The following is a 20492-nucleotide window of genomic DNA, read 5'->3' as shown; positions in this document are numbered from 1 at the left end:
ACTACAGTGGAAGCTAAATTGGAGATTTTTAAAAAGACATTCAGTATTCACAAATTTCTCTTTACTTCATTGATGGCTGCTTAACATTGTACTTGGAGTTGTTAGCTGGTGTGTGTTCCAGTTATGCTTCCAAATGTGTCATCTCTATTTGTGATAACAATGATAATTCGGTCTTAAGAAGGTTTTATCTTATAACACTATCCTGACCTAATCCCTTGAGCTTTTTGTTTGATGATAAAATACCAAAATAACATTCAGTTCTGTTTAGATGCTTGATGGTGTGGCGCAATTTATCCTGACCAAAGTAAAGCTCAGATATTGGGATCCATCATTTCCTCAGTTTGGAATTTAAAAAAAACTTTTTTTCCAATGTTAAAGTATATTTTAGTATGTTCCTTGCATCAATGCCCTTTTTTAAATTTTGCATTACATAAACAAACTTCACACTTATACTTCAGAATTTGACCCAAGTTATTATGATGCTTCTTGTAAATAACAAAATAATACCAGTAAGATGAAAACAATGCTACATTTTCTCACACATTCATACTAGTATTTCAAAATGGCATGGGCCATATACCACAGATTAAATATGTGCATGTCAATGCAAGTGTTTATGGGGCAATTATCTGCAAACAAGAGGAGCCTTATTTTTGGCTATCTTTTGCCCTTTATTTTCTCCAGGTTTTTGTCACAGTTCTTCTGCTTTCCCATCTTCTCCTCAAGGCATCAATGCCATTCTTGGGCATGTTGCCGTTCAGTACCTCACCCAAGTGGTTATTAATATGTGAGCCTTGACAGTGAGTGTCAGCAAACTATTCCTTCTGGGGAGGGAGGTGAGGGCATCTGCTTTGGCTCCCTCATCCCATTCTCACCTCTGAGTCAGAAGGTCATGGCCTAGAAATTGAGTGGGGTTAGCGCCCATTTTGAGGCGCTAGAGGGCCTAGCGCCGCAAGTACAGCCGATTGAGAAATTCACTTGGGCGCTGCCATCGGCGTTAGCCGGTTGCGCTGCGCCAGCACCGATGACGTCATCGGTGTGCGCAGCGTCCCGGTTGCCGTGGCAACGCGCCCGAATGCCGAAATTGAGTTGCGGCCGCCTCGCCCGTGGCAGCCGCAACCAACGATTTTTCAAAAGTTCGCTACGGGTCTTAGCGCCGGCGCATTAAGGTCGCGCGGCGGCCGGCCGCTTTCCCGGCGGCCGCCTGCCCGCACCTCCCTCCCCGGACTCCTCCAACACCCCCCCGCGGCACAGATGCGTGTGGGCCGCGAGCCCGGCACTTCTCCGAGGTGCCGGGCTCATTTTTCTCCACAGATCAACGGCCAGCGGTCGGGTGCAGGCAGCTCCTCCTTAACGGAAGGAGGAGGCCTGCACTTCCCCAGCCTGCCGCACCGCATCGGGTGCCGCAGCGGCGGATTAGCGCCGCAATGCGGCAGTCAGCGCCCATTGCGAGGCGCTGACACCCTCCAGTAGCGCCGGCAGCCGTCTGGGCGCGGCGCTACTGAATTTTTGGCGCGCGCAGGGGGACTTAGCGCCGGCGCTAAATTTCCGGCGCTAAAGCCCTGGCGCGGCGCCAACTCAATTTCTAGGCCCATATGTTCAAGCCCCACTCCTGAGACTTGAATACATAAACTAGGCTGATATTTCAGTGCAGATGAGATGTTAAACTGATGTCCCATCTGCCCTTCAAATAGGTGTAACAGATTCCATGACACTATTTGAAGAAGAGTAGGGGAGTTCTCCTGGTGTCCTGGCGAATATTTAACCCTCTAACAACGTCATTAAAAAAGATTATCCGGTTATTTATCTCATTGCTGTTTGTGACACCTTGCTGTATACAAATTGGATGGCATGTTTGCTTACATTATACTCGTGACTGGACTTCAAACTTAATTTATTCGCTGCAAAGTGCTTTGGGATGTCCTCAGGTCTTGAAAGCCATTTTAAAATTGCAAGTTTGTTCTTTATTCTGATCTGAGGCTTATGATGACTTAGTTTTACCCCCATCCACACACACACACACATTTTCAGCAGTGGCCACTGGTTAGTGATTACAATCAGACCCCTGGCAAATGTTCTCCTCCCTAATCTAGGAGCCCTGAGTCAATAGTTGTATCCCCACTATACCCTGACCAAGACAGTAAACTCAGCACAGACTGGAAATTGAACCAGAAATCTTGCTGGTCTTAATGGCACAAATACGTACTGGATAAATTTGCTGAGCCTTTGGAGAGCCTATCCTTTATTTATTATGGAACCAGTATGTTAAACCATGGCTCACTAAGTAAAGACAATATTGCAATTTCTGAGCTATTGAAGGATTGCACCATTCGGAATCAATTCCTTTTACAAATGTTTCCTTTCTGTCCCCAAAGCTCACATTGCATAGAGTTCTGTCACTTGCTCATGTTTAATGACAGCCAAGCAGAACATTTTCAAATAACAGCTCTGAGCAATAAATAAAAAATCTGGTGTTTGGGTTTTAAAAAATCTGGCGTTTGGGATCAGATCTTTATGTCACTGAGGAGGCCCAGTGTTTGCTCTGGGGCCAGACAGGGATGTTTATGAGGCACATTATTGCTGAAAGAGTCAGTATTACAAGTGAACACCTCTTCATTGTGCTGTTGATTGGAGACTCAGCAGTAGGGAAGAGCTCCCCGTACAATGCTGTGCCAAAGACTGCTTTAATAAGAACTGGAAATCCCCGATCAAACATTAGGGGAAAGAAAAAAATTCTTGTAAATAACAGGAAAAAACAGGTTTTGGGGAATAATAATGCACTTGCTTCTCAAACAAATACAAGAAGGCAGAACAAAAATATATAAATTACTGAGAATAAGAACTTTTACAGAGGGAAGAAAAAAAAGTTGCATCTCTAACTAGATTTGTAGAGTGCTAGGTTATCGTATTATATATCTGTGGGCCGATATCTATCAGTATTAATAAGCAGGTAATATTTTTACCTCGTGTCAGTTGTGTGCTATTTTGTGTCAGTACATTTGCTGTATGGGCAAGCTGCTGTCCTATTTTGCAGGACCACGTTTTGCAACAGAAACCATCATGTGCCAGGTCCTGTACTAACCATAAGTAATGTTCCAGAAGATCATCTAGTTTGTGTAAATCAATGCTAAATAAACTCATATCTATCCAAGTGCAGGTTTGTATTGCCAAAAACACTTTCAGACCTATTGTATAGAATTTTTGATCCAAGCATAGCTTTTACTTGTCGGGACTGATAATGCAATAGCCTGTATAGGCAGCCGCTGATGCCCATTGGATGCCAGCCCCTCATATTATTGGGCACAGAGACCTGAGGCTTACTCCGTGCTCAGTGTGCCGCGTGTGCCATTTCTGATTAATCAGTGGGTATTTGGAACTCATTTTAACCCGCAAATTTATTTAAAAGAGGAGGCTTCCAATAATGCATTTAGGGGAGGTTGCACTTTAGAAGTTTCATTTGGTCATGTTCTTATGCTGACACTTGTGTATACAGGGCCAGGGTTTCTTATTTGGACTGTCTTTAGAAACATACCTGCACAGACTTTGAATATCTTAAAGAAAGGCATCACCAAACTCTACACATTCCTGCAGTCGGTCTAGAACAGGGATGGATCTGTCAGCTGCTTTGAACTTTTATGCTGCAAGCTTCTTCCAAGCAAGCGTAGAAGATTTCACCTCTCAAATTTCAGTCCACAGTTCTTTCAAGCAGAGCGCTGATGTATTATTTGCTAGGCCCAGGGATTTAATCACATTTCCTTTGGAAAGCAACCAGCAGGGTTCCTCACTGCACTCATGTGACCATATAAGGTCATAACCCAAGTGCTGTACCATTCATCAATAGAAAGGGCTCCTGTTCTGTCAAAGTACATATGGTTTATGACCACAGGAACATAATTATGCAAATACACACTCCGCTGGCAATTCTAATAATTTGATCACTCTGAGGCAGTCAATGGTGCCAACCTTATTTGAAGTGCCAAGAAAGCTCCAGGAATGGCTTTTGGGGAACCAAGGATATGTCCTGCAGTCATGGCTCATGACACCAGTGCAATACATGAAGTCAGAATGGAGGAGGGATAGAAAATTGCTTATGCACCCACCAGTGTCATAGTGGATCAGACTTTGCGCACTCTGAAACTGTGATTCTTTGGACTGACCAGGGGAGTTCTACAGTATTGCCTAGTCAAGGCCTGTATGATTATTGTTGCCTACTGTGACCTCCGCAGCTTTTCCCTGCAAAGCGGCCTAATGATGGAGCAACCAGAAGGTGAAATATATCAGAAAGATGAAGAGGAAGATAGGGCTGAGCATGATGGAGCAGAATTACCAGCTGAATGAGATGTTTAAACCGCTGTAGTCATCAGACAATATCTAATTGCCCAAACTGTTCATTAATAGCCTTTTTCTGTCAATGCATAATACGTGCCACATAAAGCTTTCTCTCCAATTGGTCCAACTGTAGATCTCTGAACGCAACTCCAATTTCCCCCAACAACCAGATCAGTCTTATACAAAAAGAACTGTCAGGCATATTATAGTATCAGTCAGTGCAACTTATATTGACCCTTACAGTGTATGGTGCAGGTATGTTCAATGCATTTTCCCCAACCCTGTACATCACCTTATTCAAAGTGTGCCTGTTACATAGTAACCTTGTGTTCCTTCTAAGTGCTTCCCCAGTGGCAGAAGCAAGTGAGGTGGATAGTCATTGGTTGTCAGTATTTGCCTTTAGGGATAGCAGTGACCTAGACCCTCCTTCTGCAGGGTTCGAAGTGGAGGCACCATGGCTAATGATGAAATGGCTGCCTGAACTTCTACATTCAGCAATTCTACAGTAATCATTTGAGTGTGATGAGAGGGAAGTTGCAATGTAGCATTGACCTGAGAGACTTCTCCATCATCTGTGCCATCCCTCGCCATTCTCCTGCTGCTGTGAACTCTTTTACCATGACCAGAGATCTGTGTATGTACAGAACTCTGGGCAGCGATGGTCATTGAAGCCCTGCTATTGCTACCTTGATTTGATTCTCCAACATTGTTAATCGAAAGGAGATAGTGCGCCGTCTCATCCACAGCACCAGGCAAAGCATTTGTGACAGAAACTAAAGCCCTGATATATACGGGGAGGCAGGAAGGGTGTGTGGAAGCACAGTTGCATGGGGGCACAGTAGTGTGGGGAATACCGGGAAGGTTAGGGACGCGGAGGTCCTGCCGAAAAACAATTTTTTTCCCCATTTGACGAAATTGACAGGGTGGTCGTCTGCCTGGCGAGAAATCCAGCGGCAGGAGGCTGCCTGTGGGGAACCTTGGGGGGGATGGTCCCCGGCAATCGGGAGGGAAGCAAGCTGCAGACCGGGGCTTGGGAGTGGGTGTTGGCTGGGATTGCGGGGTGCAGATTAGGGGGTGGGGGAGTTGGCTGGGATTGTGGGTGCAGATTAGGGGGTGGGGGAGTTGGCTGGGATTGCAGGGTGCAGATTAGGGGGTGGGGGAGTTGGCTGGAATTGTGGGTGCAGATTAGGGGGTGGGGGAGTTGGCTGGGATTGTGGGTGCAGATTAGGGGGTGGGGGAGTTGGCTGGGATTGTGGGTGCAGATTAGGGGGTGGGGGAGTTGGCTGGAATTGTGGGTGCAGATTAGGGGGTGGGGGAGTTGGCTGGGATTGCAGGGTGCAGATTAGGGGGTGGGGGAGTTGGCTGTGATTGCGGGGTGCAGATTAGGGGATGGGGGAGTTGGCTGGGATTGTGGGTGCAGATTAGGGGATGGGGGAGTTGGCTGGGATTGTGGGTGCAGATTAGGGGGTGGGGGAGTTGGCTGGGATTGCGGGGTGCAGATTAGGGGGTGGGGGAGTTGACTGGGATTGTGGGTGCAGATTAGGGGGTGGGGGAGTTGGCTGGGATTGCGGGGTGCAGATTAGGGGGTGGGGGAGTTGGCTGGAATTGTGGGTGCAGATTAGGGGGTGGGGGAGTTGGCTGGGATTGTGGGTGCAGATTAGGGGGTGGGGGAGTTGGCTGGGATTGCGGGTGCAGATTAGGGGGTGGGGGAGTTGGCTGGGATTGTGGGTGCAGATTAGGGGGTGGGGGAGTTGGCTGGGATTGCGGGGTGCAGATTAGGGGGTGGGGGAGTTGGCTGGGATTGTGGGTGCAGATTAGGGGGTGGGGGAGTTGGCTGGGATTGTGGGTGCAGATTAGGGGGTGGGGGAGTTGGCTGTGATTGTGGGTGCAGATTAGGGGGTGGGGGAGTTGGCTGGGATTGTGGGTGCAGATTAGGGGTGGGGGAGTTGGCTGTGATTGCGGGGTGCAGATTAGGGGGTGGGGGAGTTGGCTGGGATTGCGGGGTGCAGATTAGGGGGTGGGGGAGTTGGCTGGGATTGCGGGGTGCAGATTAGGGGGTGGGGGAGTTGGCTGGGATTGCGGGGTGCAGATTAGGGGGTGGGGGAGTTGGCTGGGATTGCGGGGTGCAGATTAGGGGGTGGGGGAGTTGGCTGGGATTGCAGGGTGCAGATTAGGGGGTGGGGGAGTTGGCTGGGATTGTGGGTGCAGATTAGGGGGTGGGGGAGTTGGCTCGGATTGTGGGGTGCAGATTAGGGGGTGGGGGAGTTGACTGGGATTGCGGGGTGCAGATTAGGGGGTGGGGGAGTTGGCTGGGATTGCGGGGTGCAGATTAGGGGGTGGGGGAGTTGGCTCGGATTGTGGGGTGCAGATTAGTGGGTGGGGAGTTGACTGGGATTGCAGGGTGCAGATTAGGGGGTGGGGGAGTTGGCTGGGATTGTGGGTGCAGATTAGGGGGTGGGGGAGTTGGCTGGGATTGTGGGTGCAGATTAGGGGGTGGGGGAGTTGGCTGGGATTGCGGGGTGCAGATTAGGGGGTGGGGGAGTTGGCTGGGATTGCGGGGTGCAGATTAGGGGGTGGGGGAGTTGGCTGGGATTGCGGGGTGCAGATTAGAGGGTGGGGGAGTTGGCTGGGATTGTGGGTGCAGATTAGGGGGTGGGGGAGTTGGCTGGGATTGCGGGGTGCAGATTAGGGGGTGGGGGAGTTGGCTGGGATTGTGGGTGCAGATTAGGGGGTGGGGGAGTTGGCTGGGATTGCGGGGTGCAGATTAGGGGGTGGGGGAGTTGGCTGGGATTGCGGGGTGCAGATTAGGGGGTGGGGGAGTTGGCTGGGATTGCGGGGTGCAGATTAGGGGGTGGGGGAGTTGGCTGGGATTGCGGGGTGCAGATTAGGGGGTGGGGGAGTTGGCTGGGATTGCGGGGTGCAGATTAGGGGGTGGGGGAGTTGGCTGGGATTGCGGGTGCTGATTAGGGGGTGGGGGAGTTGGCTGGGATTGTGGGTGCAGATTAGGGGGTGGGGGAGTTGGCTGGGATTGTGGGTGCAGATTAGGGGGTGGGGGAGTTGGCTGGGATTGCGGGGTGCAGATTAGGGGGTGGGGGAGTTGGCTGGGATTGCGGGGTGCAGATTAGGGGGTGGGGGAGTTGGCTGGGATTGCGGGGTGCAGATTAGGGGGTGGGGGAGTTGGCTGGGATTGCGGGGTGCAGATTAGTGGGTGGGGGAGTTGGCTGTGATTGTGGGTGCAGATGACAGAATGTTTGTCTGAGTGAATGAATGGATGAATGGATCAATGAATACATAAGGAATGAGGCAATGGAAAGGAAGAGATACCAGCTATGATCTTGGGGAAAGCCTTCAAATTCGCTCTCGCCGACTGCTCTGATACCTCAATGGCATCTGCCTCGCAGCGAGTCAAAGGTAATAGCTTTGCAACTCCCCTCCAATTTACAAGTGTGCCTCCAGTTATATGCATTCATCTCCTGCAAGCAGATATAACAGGGATATATGTAAGAAAGACAATTATGAAAGAAAATGAGTTACGAACATATGAAGAATGACGGACATGAAAAGATCCTCTGGTCCACCCACCCTGTCCCACACAATTGTGCTACGTTGTGCATCACACGATGTAAGCTGAAACCATGTGATCTCCTGTGTTGTGCCAAAGTTCCCACGATAAGTCACCTTACGTGACTGTGAACATCAGGGGTGGGGAACTCATCACCAATTTGCTTTTTTTGCGAATTTAAACATAACAAATGTGAATTTGTGATATTTTGTAATGTAACTGTTGCCACATTAAATGGCCACTTCCTGGATTTCAAAGATATAAGGGGAGAGGGAGGAATCTGGCAGGAACGTAGGATTAGTGTTGTTTGGCACAAGTGGTTGTCTGCAGGAACCGCTGTGTTATTTGTGCCTGATTTTGAGTAAATCGCTTTCCTTAGCACAGGGCAGCGCACTGTGGGGGAGAAATTCAGTTGTTAGCGCCAGCTGTTAGCACCTTAAGAGGGCGATAAGTGGGGCACGAAGCGGCTAGCGCCCGGGCGCGGCGAGACCTGCGCCTCTCGCGAAATTGAGCGGACATTTAGCGGCGGCGCAAAACCGCAACACCCGCTCAGCTGTGCGCACAGATCCTGACGTCATTTCATGGTGCAACACCCTTGGGGCGCCCTGAACCGGAACTTCAGTGGCGCTCCCCTCCTTTCCGCCTGTCTCGCCCAGCGACTGGTTGACTGGAATGGTTCCCAGTCGCTGGGGGGGCGGGGGCGCTATTTAAAGGGGGTTCTTCCTGGCTTCTTAGTGGTAGCCATTTTGGACCACCCCTTCTGTGAGAGAGAGGGAGATTTGCAGAGAGACAAAGGGAGAGAGATTTCTGCATTGAGTCAGCGCTCGCAGAGGTACTTTTGGCTTCAGCCCAGAACTTTGCAGTTGGATTGATTTTTCAGAGCCATAGCCTTGAGTGGCCACATATAATGGGGGCTGCAATGGGTGGAAACGTTGGGTTTCTCCATTGCATTGAGAGGGCTCAGAGACGCCGAGAGAGAGTGCCAATCATGGCCAGACGGAGGAGGGCCAACAGGCGTCGGCACAGGAGACCTTACCCTCCCAGGGTATACGGCCAGCACTTCTCCTACCTCAACATGTCTGAGGAGCAGTGTATTCGGAGGCTTCGATTCAGCAGGGAGGTGGTCACTGAGCTCTGCCACCTGCTTCAGACAGATCTGCATCCTCAGCTGAGGAGCAGGACGTCTCTGTCGGTGGCAGTGAAAGTTGTTAGATCCGTGATTCTGAGAGTATGATGTTTTTCAATAACCACACGGATGCTGTAACTTAACAATCAACAGGTATTTACTGGAGTAGGGTGGTCTCAAGACTGGGGTACAGAGGCATGCTCAAGGCTTATATACAGGTGTGGTCACTGCCGGTACTACAGTATACAGGAGCTGTAAAAGTAGTTCTCTCTTAAAGGTACATACACTACAAAAGTGACAGTGGCTCTCAACTTCTATGCCACTGGCTTCTTCCAATCCGCTACGGGGGACATTGCCAATGTCTCCCAGTTTGCGGTGCATTGCTGCATCTGCCAAGTCACGAATGCCCTCTTCAAAAGGAGACGTCAGTACATTTCCTTCCCCATGACCCTGGACAAGCAGCAAGAGTGTGCAATGGGATTTGCAAGAATAGCGGGCTTCCCCATGGTCCAGGGCGCCATTGACTGCACGCATATGGCTTTGCAGGCGCCTCAAGAGAATGCCGAGGATTAACGCAACCGGAAGGGGTTCCATTCGTTGAACGTGCAGTTGGTGTGTGACCACAGACAGCTGATACTAGCTGTCAATGCCTGCTTTCCAGGCAGCAGCCACGATGCCTTCATCCTGCGCCAGACTTCTGTGGCAGACCTTTTCGAAACCCCGGCTCACCCAGGAGGCTGGCTTCTCAGGGACAAGGGCTATCCCTCTGTGCACCTGGCTGATGACCCCGCTCCGTGCGCCCAGCAACCCTGCTGAAGAACGATACAATGACAGCCGTCAAGCGACCAGGAACATCATTGAGCACACAATTGGCGTGCTAAAGTAATGGTTCCACTGTCTGGACCATTCTGGGGGAGCCCTTCAGTACTCGCCTGAGCGAGTCTCCCATTTCGTTGTAGTGTGCGGCATGCTGCATAACCTGGCTATCCTCAGGACTCAGCCACTGCCAGCAGACATTGGAGCACCAGCAGAGGAGGAGGAGGAGGAGGAGGAGCACCAAGACAGGAGGGAGGCACAAAGTGCAAGGGCCGTCCATCAACGGCTTTTTGCAAGTCGGTTCTAGGCTCCCTCTGAGGGAATGGCTTGTGCCATTGAAAGAACATGAATGGAATGGCTCCGCAAACCCTGAGCCGGTCAAGGCAACAAATAGTTCAAAGAGCAATCATGCACAATCTGAATAAAGACAATTATTTATTTAGCAATCTGTGTGCTCTTCCCACATGACAAAGTAATACAGAGAAACCCCCCAAAAAGCAGTCAGACACATAACTGGCTCTCGCAACCTGGAGACAATGAACAAAAGAGTTAACAAAAAATGACCACGATCCTCGGCCTTCACTAAAAAAATTTATAGCATTTTGCCACACCTCCTACTTTTTGGCCTTCGAGGGTGATCTGCTTCGCTTGCGAGATTGGCCCCTTCCCAACCTGCAGCTCCTCCGCAATGGGACCCCAGTGGCTGCAGCAAGGCTGGGGGAAGGCTGCTGAGTGTCAGAAACTGAGTCGGCAAATGCCCTTGGGGAGTGGCCTGGACCAGCTCTGGGCCTGGAGGGCCCGGCTGCTAACTGCTCCAACTCTGCATGGGCAGCAGCAGTCTGTCCTACGGTTGGTGGCAGCTGCAGTGGAGGAGTGACAGTGTTGGCAGCAGGAATGCTGCCATCCTGACAGAGAACAGGCACTCCCTGGTCGGACGACACACTGGCACTCCCACGGGGCAGCACTGCAGCATGCGGAGCAATCTGCTGAAGCACAGACTGCTGGCCTTCTGCGGCGCGGCGAGGGCCCCGGCGATTCGTGCCCGATGCAGCGAGGGTGGCAGCAGTCAGTGCTCGTGTGGCCTCAATCTGTGTCTGTATCAGACCAGCCACTGACTGCATGGCACCACTAAGCACTTGCGTGGAAGCCGCCTGTACTGCACCGAAGTCCTGCGGGCTCCTTGCCAGTGCTGCACCGAAGTCCTGGACACTGCTTGCCAGTGACTCAATGGAGTCGGGCTTCCTTGCCACTGCAGCCATGAGCTCAGTGTGCCTCTGCTCCGCCTGGGCACCCATTTCAGCGAGGAGCCACACCTCTTCTGCGCTCACTGTAGCAGGCCTGGAGGCCAGACTCTCCCTCTGGGGAGAAGGCCGCCGAGCTTCCATACCATCCCCCCCCCCCGCCTTGCTGCAGCCCGCTGGGCCCTGGAGCTTCACCCTCCTCAGACCCTTCCCCACTGCTCCCCTCCAGGGAAGACGTGTCCCCATTATGGCCATGGGCTGCCTCGGCTGAGGCTGGCACTGATGGTCCGGCTTCCTCTTCCTCCTCGCCTTCAGAATCACTCACAGTGGCTGCTTGAGGGCCCGCCTCCTCACCTGGCGATTCACCATCTGAAAGCAGGGAGGTACAAGAGTTGCTTTAGTGTGTGGACAGGGCGGCAGCAAGGGAGGCATGAGTGCTGCAATGCACTGTATTGGTTCGATAGTGGCAAACGATGCTGGTGTGAGGCACAAGTGGAAGGAGGCAGGTGAAAAGTTGTTGACCTTACTATTGCTGTCCAGAACGGGGTCGGCATCTCCAGTGGCGACGGGGCCAATCAGCCGGCCTGCCATAATGCGCTGGACTCGCTGCTCCAGATCGCTGAGGTCTTTAAGGTGAGGCCGGCCTCCCCCGGTCCATTGCTGCTGCCTCCTATTGTGGGCCAGCTTGCCCTGCAAGAGAAAGGACGGGCTCTGAGCACAGTGTGAAGCCCTGATCTTGGCTGCACTGCCTCCCATGGTCGAATAGCCCTCACAGTGTGTAAAGTGGTGAATGTGCATGTGAGTTTCATGAAAGCCCCATAGGTGTTGAATGAGGGCTGGACATTGGGGCTTTCAGGACCCTTTGGCCATAAAGTGAGGTGCACATGCAGGGATGAAGAGGATACTGAAAAGGGTACTCACCCTGACAACCTGAGTGAGGTCGTTGAACTTCTTCCTGCATTGCACAGGGGTCCTAGGTACCATGCTGCTGGAGGTCACTCTGTGAGCCACCTCCCTCCAAGCTTTGCGGCAGTCGGTGGGCAGCGGCCTCCTGCCACTGTCCGGAAACAGGATAGAATGCCTGCGCTCCACTGCGCCAACCAGAACCTGCAGGGCCCCCTCACTGAACCGCTGCACTCGCTCCCCGACCCTCTCCATGGTCCTAGGCGTTAGAATGTGGCAGCAGGTCTGTCCAGGCCAAGAATCAGGGCTCCAATGTGCAGGGCATGGCTGCAATCCAAATCGACCCTCCCCCTTTAAGAGCTGACCGGTGCCAGCATGTCTGCCTGCAATCGCTAACTGGCCGCACCTGCGCTGCGCCCGCCCTCAGTGGTAGCGCCTCGCTTCTCCGGCTTAGCGCCTTAGGACAGTCGTGCAGCGCCTGCTTTAGCGCTCCAAGCACCTCTTGGGGCAAAGCAGGTCAATTTCGCTGAAGCTGGCGATAATTTGCGCCAGGCGCTAAATTTCGCGCCCGCTTGACTATAACGCCCCAAACGTGGCGATACTGAATTTCTAGGCCTGTGTTTTCAACCTCTTGCTTTATTTTGCTTTTGAGGGTTGTGTGTTGTGTGAAAGAGCCGAGCATTGTTCTTCATGCCACAAAGAAGCCAAAGCCATACCTTGAACATTGCAGAACAACTAATATACCAATTTGTTGCCCCCCAACAGTTCTAAACTGATATAATTTTGCTCAGGTTGACACCACAATAATATGTTTGAGGATTTTTATCTACCAGAGCTGTTAACTTCAAAACTTTAAAAAGGGCCAAAATATAACGAGACTCACAGTTTCGCTTTTAACATATATTATGAAAAAGAACTCTGACTGCACTTACTGTTAGCAACTGTTCATCACATAATACTTATCAAGATTTCAGATGGTTGTGTGATAATTGATGACCTCTGGATTTGATCATGTAAAATTGAGAAACAAAATCCCATTGTTTTCTTACCAAAAATCAGGCCTGGAGATTGCGGAAATTGCATCCATAATGGCAGGACGCATGTTGAAGAGCCTTGATAATGACTAAAGCTATATTATTATCAAAATGGATACACAGCACACAAAGACCATAATAAACCGCTCATGATACACACTGCAAAATTAAATTTGAAACCTGGTGTGAATCCCTTTGAGGCCTTCTAAAGACCTTCACTAGTATAATTTAATTGATCCCAGAGGGGATTCATTACGCACTCTGGCAGCAAAGTAGCTCCAGTGGGAGCCAAAAACATTTTTTTCTTTGGCCCATTTGGAGTTCAGGGGCTTTCAAAGAGAGTGGGAAGGCACTGCTGCACCTTAAAAGAACAGATTGGTCGCGCTGGGGCAGATGCCACTGATACAATCTTGCAGGTGTCGGTGGCCCACTCTGGTTACACAAATGGCCCCGTCTCCAGGATTTGGGATAAGGTCTCCGGCCTGGGGCAAGGATGAGTGGGGACTCTGCCCTGCCACAGCCATTTTAGGGTCATTGAATTACGCCATTTTATTCCACGTTGTTCTGACCACAGTTTACCCCAGTTTACCAATGTTTCAATGCTGGGTTCAAGACTTAATCAGCACACAGCTTTTGCCTTATTTTAATACATCTGTATTTGTTACAGAATGCACAAGCAGTATTTATATTTGGATTATCAAGTTACTGCTCTATAAATACTTTCAATAAGGAAGCAATGTGCCGAAGGAGACTGTAAAGATGTATTTTGTTTTATGTGTTTGTACAAAACATGAGCAAAAATGCAGCTGTCAGAGCTAAATTATGACTAAAATACATTTTATAGACTATACATTCTGTGCTGTAAGAATAATTAGATCTGATATATTAAAGTGATTAATTCAGGAAAAAATGGGTGCAGAAGGATCTAATATGGCATGTGGTGTGCATACAGCCATTATGTGCTGGGACAGTGCTGCATGCTAAATTGGTTAGGGTGCCCTAGAGAATGTTGTGCCCATTTCTTATGCAAATCTAGTGACTAACAGCATTTTTAGGCTCCTTTCCCATATTTGATTGTGCCTGATTACAGCATACGCCATGCATGGTGTGGTCAGTTTTGTCAGGTCTAAAGCTTCAGGATTTTACTACAATAATAATGGAATATATAGCTGTAATGAACATTGTGCTGGCTTAGTACTTGGCCCATTTAATGTCCAACACAAGCATTGCTGCAATACGGTAATGTGAGACAATGATGCCGAAGAACAAAATCATGTCTGTACATTGACGAAGATAAACAATTAACAAAGTGCCAAATATTCCCACTGTATGGTGCTGTACCAAGTTTGCAGTAAGGAATAATAAAGAAGAATGGCAATGCAACCTATTGTCACATGCTTACTTAACTTGGTAACCTTACCTCCAGGTTCTGGCCACAGTTGAGACTGCATTGATGCGTTCCATCAGCTCCATGAATTGAACACTACTTTTTTATTACCGAGAGGCCCTCACCTCCCAGTAGTGCCACCTTTCACTACAGGAGTGCTTGAAGCAGAACCTCCAGTGCTTAATCACTGAAAGGAGCTATTCTGCACCAGTTATTTTTGGTTGTTCGACTTTTAGTGCTCCACGACCATGGTATGCTCTCATTGTGTCATGCGCTATTATTAGGGCTGCCACCAAAATTTAGTAATGAGCTGACCTTGTATTATGTGTAAGGGCAGTCCCACTGAGCTGGACAATGGAGGAGAGGTGTTGGAGAAGCATGGTGTGGTCAACCACTTTAAAGGCTGCAGAGAGATCAAGCAGAATGAGGAAAGAAAATGTACCAGTCACAGATAAAGTCAATTAGGACAGTTTCAGTGCTGTAGCAAGACAGAAACCTGATTAAAGAGATTCAAACATGGAATTGCAGGAAAGATGTGCATACATTTTGGAGGCAACAACATGTTCAAGGATTTTGGAGAGGAAAGGAAGATTCGGAAAGGAGATGGTAGTTTGCAAGTACAGAGGGTTTGAGTGTGGGTTTTTTGAGGAGGAGGCTGATAATGGCACTTTTGAAGTGGAGGAAGACAGTGCCTGAGGAGAGAGAACTGTTTACAATTTCATTTAACATAGGGGCCAGGAAGGGAAGTAGGATAGTCAGCAGTTTTGTGGGAATAGGATCAAGGGAACAGGAGTTGGGTCTCATGGACAAGGTGAGCTCAGAGAGTGAACCAGGAGAGAAACGAGAGAAAGACTCGGGTGCAGGGATGGGGTGAGGGTAGCCTAGGCAGCCTAGAGGGAGGTTTGGCTTGATGGTCAGGGGGAAGGGGGGAACAACAGAGGCGGCTGAGTGGATGGTCTCAATTTTAGTGACAAAGAAGTCCATGAGCTCCTCGCACTTGTTGGAGGTGAGGGTGGAGGGGCAGGAGAGAGGGGTTTAAGGAGATGGTTTGCAGTGGAAAAAAGAAGCTAGGGGCTATTTTTCCACTCCAGGATGATCCTGGAGAAATGAATGATTTTGGCAGAGGAGAGTAAGGCCCAATAGTGCTTGCTGTGGTCCAGCCAGATCTCGTAAGTGATGACTGAACAAATTGTGCACAAGATATGCTCAAGTCTGTGATGTGCCTCAATAAGTTCCGAGACTCGATGTTAGCGAAACAAAACAAGGCTTTTATTAACTTAGAAAGTAACACGTAAAAGAGAGAGATGTCTTCCTTCTGGAGGCTGAGGCCAGACTGAGCCAGCTTACAAAAGGGGCCAGGTATGGGCGGAGCCCTACACACAGCACATTCCAGCACATTCCAATACATAATACAATGAGGACTGGGGGAAGGGAAATGACACTGAAACCGACCACAGTCACAGGCAGTGATGAATGGAATATATTTCATCACAGTCTGCACTTCTTGAACTTGAGGGAGTGAAGATGGGGGCCATACCAGGGGGAATGACCAGGATGGGAGAGATTAAGGCCTAAAAATTCAGTTGCTTTGCACCCACTGTTAGCGCCCTAAGAGGGCGGTAACGGGACGCAAAGCAACTAGCGCCTGGGTGCGGCACCGCCTACGCCTCCTGTGAAATTCAGCGGGAGGTTAGCGGCGGCGGTAACCATTAGTGCCCCGTGGCGCTGTGCCACCAGCAATGATGTCATCGCCGTGCGCCGTGCCCTGCTCGCGCCCTGGCCGCGATCTTTGGTAGTACCCCCTGACTTACCGCCGGATGCTATGTCCGACAGGGTCAGAGAGACCTACCTGCGGTCGGGGCGGCGCAAGTTAAAGGGGAGGTGCCGGGCAGCCATTTTTGTTGCTGGCTGCCTGCCAGCCCCCGTTGCTATCCCCAGCCTCCTGAGTAGCGCCCCGCGGAGTGTCGACTGCGCTCCGTGAGCCCGGTACTTCTCTTGCTCTTTTGCCGGCACTCCGATCCCTAGTGGCCCAGGTGGGCCCTGGGTCGCGCTACGCTAGGCCTCTCCCCTTTAATAAGGGGAGGAAGGCCTGCAGTACCGTGGTGCTGCGGCACATAGTGCCGCGATATTCACTCATGGTGCCCCAAGACGGAGGCGGGGCCTTTCCAGTAGCATCCCGCCTCCCTCTTGGGGCGCTCCGGTGAATCTCGGCTGCAAGGGCGGTAGTTTTTTCGGGGTGCTAAAAGTACAAGGGGGCGCGGCCCAATTTTTCCCCCTAAAGCTTTTATTGGGGACAAGGGAATCAAAGGTGGACGTGAGAGAGTGAGAGAAGTATTATGACAAATGGAAGGCCATAGATTAGGCAGCTGGGAGATTGAAAATTCAGTTGTAAATGACTTGGGGGAGGGTTTTGTCCAGGGCTGATGCAGATGGAACTGAGGTTGGAAAGGGGTGGAGATTGCGAGTGATGAGAAAGACAAGGAAGTGGTCGGACATGGCCTTGTCTGTGATTGAGACATTGGAAGTAGGAAGGACATGTGAGATTGCAAGGTCAAGGGGGTGGCCGTGAATATGGGTAGAAGAGTTTATATGGAGAGAGGGTTTTTGGAAGGACAGGACGGCAGTGAAATCAGAGGAGAGAGGGCAAGGTGAGTTGAGATGGAGAGTGAAAAGGGTGGAGCAAGATGAAGTGCTTGAAGGAGGAAAAGCTGCCAGAGGATTAGGGGTGGAGACCAAAATTGTGGCCTGATATGTAGGGCCACTGTGATGGTTTGGGCGGGGCAGGTGGTGGAAAGTAAAGGCAGGCGGGGAGGCTTCAGTAATGTCGCCACCTATGAGCCAATTTAAGTCAAATCATGATGTCAATGCAATCGCCCATAATAAGGCCATGGATGGCAAGGGCCTAGTTGTGGAGAGGGTCAGTGATTACTGATCTACTGGCAGAGGTGGTTATGCATTGAGTGGTGGGATGTGAAGTAAGTTGCCGTGATTAACCCCCAGCAAGTGCGCTGGGTGGGCAAGTCAGCGAGAGAAGAGAATGGGGCATTTGAGGTTGCTGCTCATAAGGAGGAAAGGATGGGTGCCTTGATGGGCCCTTCCAAGAATGCCAAAAGCGGCATAGATGTTAGCTGTGTGTTTACCCAAAAAAAGAACAGAAAGAATCCAAGTAAGATTCAAGCTTGGCAGTAGGAGAGTAGGAGGACAGAGGAGTAGTTATTGTTTGGCCATGAATTGAGGAGCCAAGTACACAAGAGGGGAAAATGAAAGGTGGCTTTACTGGGTGACAAGAAGGGGAGGAGACAGAAGAAAAAGGCTCGAGATGGACCAAGAGAGATAATGCGGTCAGGAGGGACAGCAAAATGTACATTTGAATGGACACATAGGGAATTCAGACTACCTGGGCATGTCAAAGATTAGGAGAGACATGCCCTGGTTGTAAACAGAGGACAGTGAGGAAATTATATGAGAAAGTCCAAAGTTAAAATCTGAGGTCCAGCAATGGGATGATATTGACTTGGAGTCAATTTAGAGAGTCGACGAACCAATGCCCAGACGTGAAGGCAGTTGTGGAGACAGAGTGAATCCAGGAGTTGTTTGAGGGACAGAGTTTCAGTGGGGGTTGTCTAGTGGAAATAGAGGGCTGAGGGGGAATGGAGAGTTGACCACTGCCATCACAGGTTAATCCAGCGGTCCAGGCAGTTCCATTGTGTCCTCAGGTGTTCGCAGTGCGCACCAATGGATCCTGTATACCAGCAGAAGAGTGAGGAGCCAGAGCAGGGTGAAAGTTAAATCCATGGAATCGTGCAGATAAGGAAGCTAGTCTGAGGAACAGCTGTAGAAAAAAGAAAGAACTTGCATTGATATCCCACCTTTCATGACCTGTGGACATCCCAAAGCAATTTACAGCCAATTAAGTATCTTTGTAGTGTAGTCACTTGTAATATAGGGAAAAACGGCAGCCAACTCGTTTCAATTTAGCTTATCAATTCCAATTCTAGAAACAAATGATACCCAAGCTTGGTGGTTTTACAGTAGAGACAGCAATTACTTTTGGAGCTAACTCCCATATCTCCTCCTCCCCCCACCCCCCCGCCGCTGTCTTGGAAGATGACGAATGACTCTGAATGTCTTCGTCCAAATCGTCACCACGCTGTGACATTTGATATCTGCTGATATCTGCAGATAAGGCCTTGAATTCTTAACACTACTGGATCTCTTCCTGCACCAACACCTTTCCTGCAAAGGTTGCATCGTAACTCTGTGAAGTCATTTTTATGTCAAAGAACTATTCTTGGTAATCCTGCACCATCAATACTCATGTGGTCCCGAAAACTATGATCGTCTATTTTAAAAGAAAAGAAAAACAGAAAATCCATTGTTGCACCTCTTCAAAGCCCAAGGGGTTAATTCATCAATTCATGATTTCCTTCTGTCACCATGAGGAAAGACCGTCTCAAAGTAAGAAATATGGGCACAGAAATTCCCTACCTTATTGCTAAGAGTTAGTGCTGTGATCCTGGCAAAAAAAGGTTGGCTGCCACTCTGACGCCCGCCTCTGGCGGGAGACTCTGCAGCCGTCATTTTAGTGAGGGCCTTCGTGCTGCTGGCCCTGGAGATGCAAATATCTAAAGCATGTCGTCAGTCGGTGTGCACCGCTGACTTAACGTCATGCTCTGCGAACTTTGACTTTAGTGCTGAGTTTAGTGCTGGGTCCTAAGCTCGCTCTGAAAAGCGAACGTGCAGCAGACTGATAGAGATGCTGTCAGCACTTCTTAAAGGGACACACACATCTTTCAGGTAAGTTTGCATTTAAGCTTTTGGACTGGATTTTTTTTAATTTATTGAAATAGTGGTTTGGTGCAATACATGTTAAAAGTTTTTTAAGAGTGCAGGGAGTGCTGCTGGATACTTGCAAGGCCTTGGATGGTAAAGGAAAGCCTCTGAAAAGACAGAAAATGCAGGAAATACTCAGCAGATCGTGCAACATTGTGGAGAGAGAAACAGAGTTCACATTTCAGGTCGAGATGCTGCCTGACTTGCTGAGCATTTCCAGCATTTTATGCTTTTATTTCAGATTTACAGTAGCTGCTGGTAGAAGGAAGAGGAAGACGCAGAAGAGGAGGAAGCAGAAGGAAGGATGCAATCCAGATAGCCCCTTTCTGGCTGGGGTATTGGGGATGGAATCATCCGCCTGCAGTACCAGTGACCACAACTCAAATTCCCCTTTCAACATTTGTCCCAAACCTCACCTTCCATCTGTTACTGACCATCACAGCGTCCTCTTGGCCATGATGCTGAAATAAAAGCCACCACAAAGCAAACTTTCTAATCCAACTTTATACATCTGTCCATCCAATATGACATCAAGAAATCAACTCATTACCCTTATGCATTCCCTTAGTGACTGTCTTGTGTGTGCCTTTGCCTATCCTACTGATGTCACGCAGTGCTGCCCCAGTGGCTGCAGCATGGCTGGTGGAAAGCTGCTGACTTTCAGTGGGGGACACTGAAAATGGCCTTGCTGGCCAACCTTGATGAGCTGGTGGCTGAGAGTGTGAAATCAAGTGACTGTGTTTCTGCTTCTGCTTCTGCTTCTGCTTCTTCTTCGGTCAAGCTGGATTTCTTGGGTGTCTGAAATGAGGAAGGCATAAGAGTGGAGTTGTGGTGAGGGGAGGGCAGGAAAGCTAGAGGTGCATGCGAGAAGGAGGATAACTTAGGAGGATACCAGCATCTTGTATCGTTTCTCCCCCGCCGCTGGCCAAGGGCTCAGTCATGCTCCTGCTAAGAATGGACAGCACCTGGTATCACTCTAAGGGGGTGAGGTGACACTTGGAATGGGAGGTGTGCCTCGTGTTTGGTAGGTGAGTGATTGGGTGGGGGGAGTCATACATTGAGAAGTGTGTGAGGCTGGTGGGGCAGTTGGTAGAAGACGGCTTTTGAAGGTGCGTTCACTGACCTTGGCAGTGATGGCCTCGGTAATTTGGTCCCACATCTTCCTTTCTGGAGGGCCTCATGGCCCTTGTGGGTGGAGCACTTGTCTTGCAGTGTTAACCCGCTGCACTAAGCTGGAGTGCTACGTGCGAGACCCTGAATG

The 20492-nt window shown here is 49.8% G+C and overlaps 1 protein-coding gene and 1 long non-coding RNA gene across 14 annotated transcripts in view; one reads left to right on the top strand and one right to left on the bottom strand.

Moving 5' to 3' along the window:
• The window catches only part of nrxn1a (neurexin 1a), a 2435560-nt gene that overhangs the window by 937625 nt on the left and 1477443 nt on the right, over positions 1–20492 (top strand). The window lies entirely within an intron of this gene.
• Positions 17655–19058, bottom strand: LOC147121192 (uncharacterized). Its single transcript, XR_015077504.1, has 2 exons — positions 18887–19058; positions 17655–18230 (listed from the first exon to the last, which is right to left on the bottom strand). It is a non-coding gene; the product is annotated as an uncharacterized LOC147121192 (long non-coding RNA).

This window comes from Somniosus microcephalus, chromosome 3 (assembly GCF_052327205.1).
Source record: "Somniosus microcephalus isolate GS21.2 chromosome 3, FLI_Smic_1.0, whole genome shotgun sequence".
NCBI lineage: Eukaryota > Metazoa > Chordata > Chondrichthyes > Squaliformes > Somniosidae > Somniosus > Somniosus microcephalus.
Note: the sequence above shows the minus strand (reverse complement) of the source record. Positions and strands in the feature narration are given on the sequence as shown.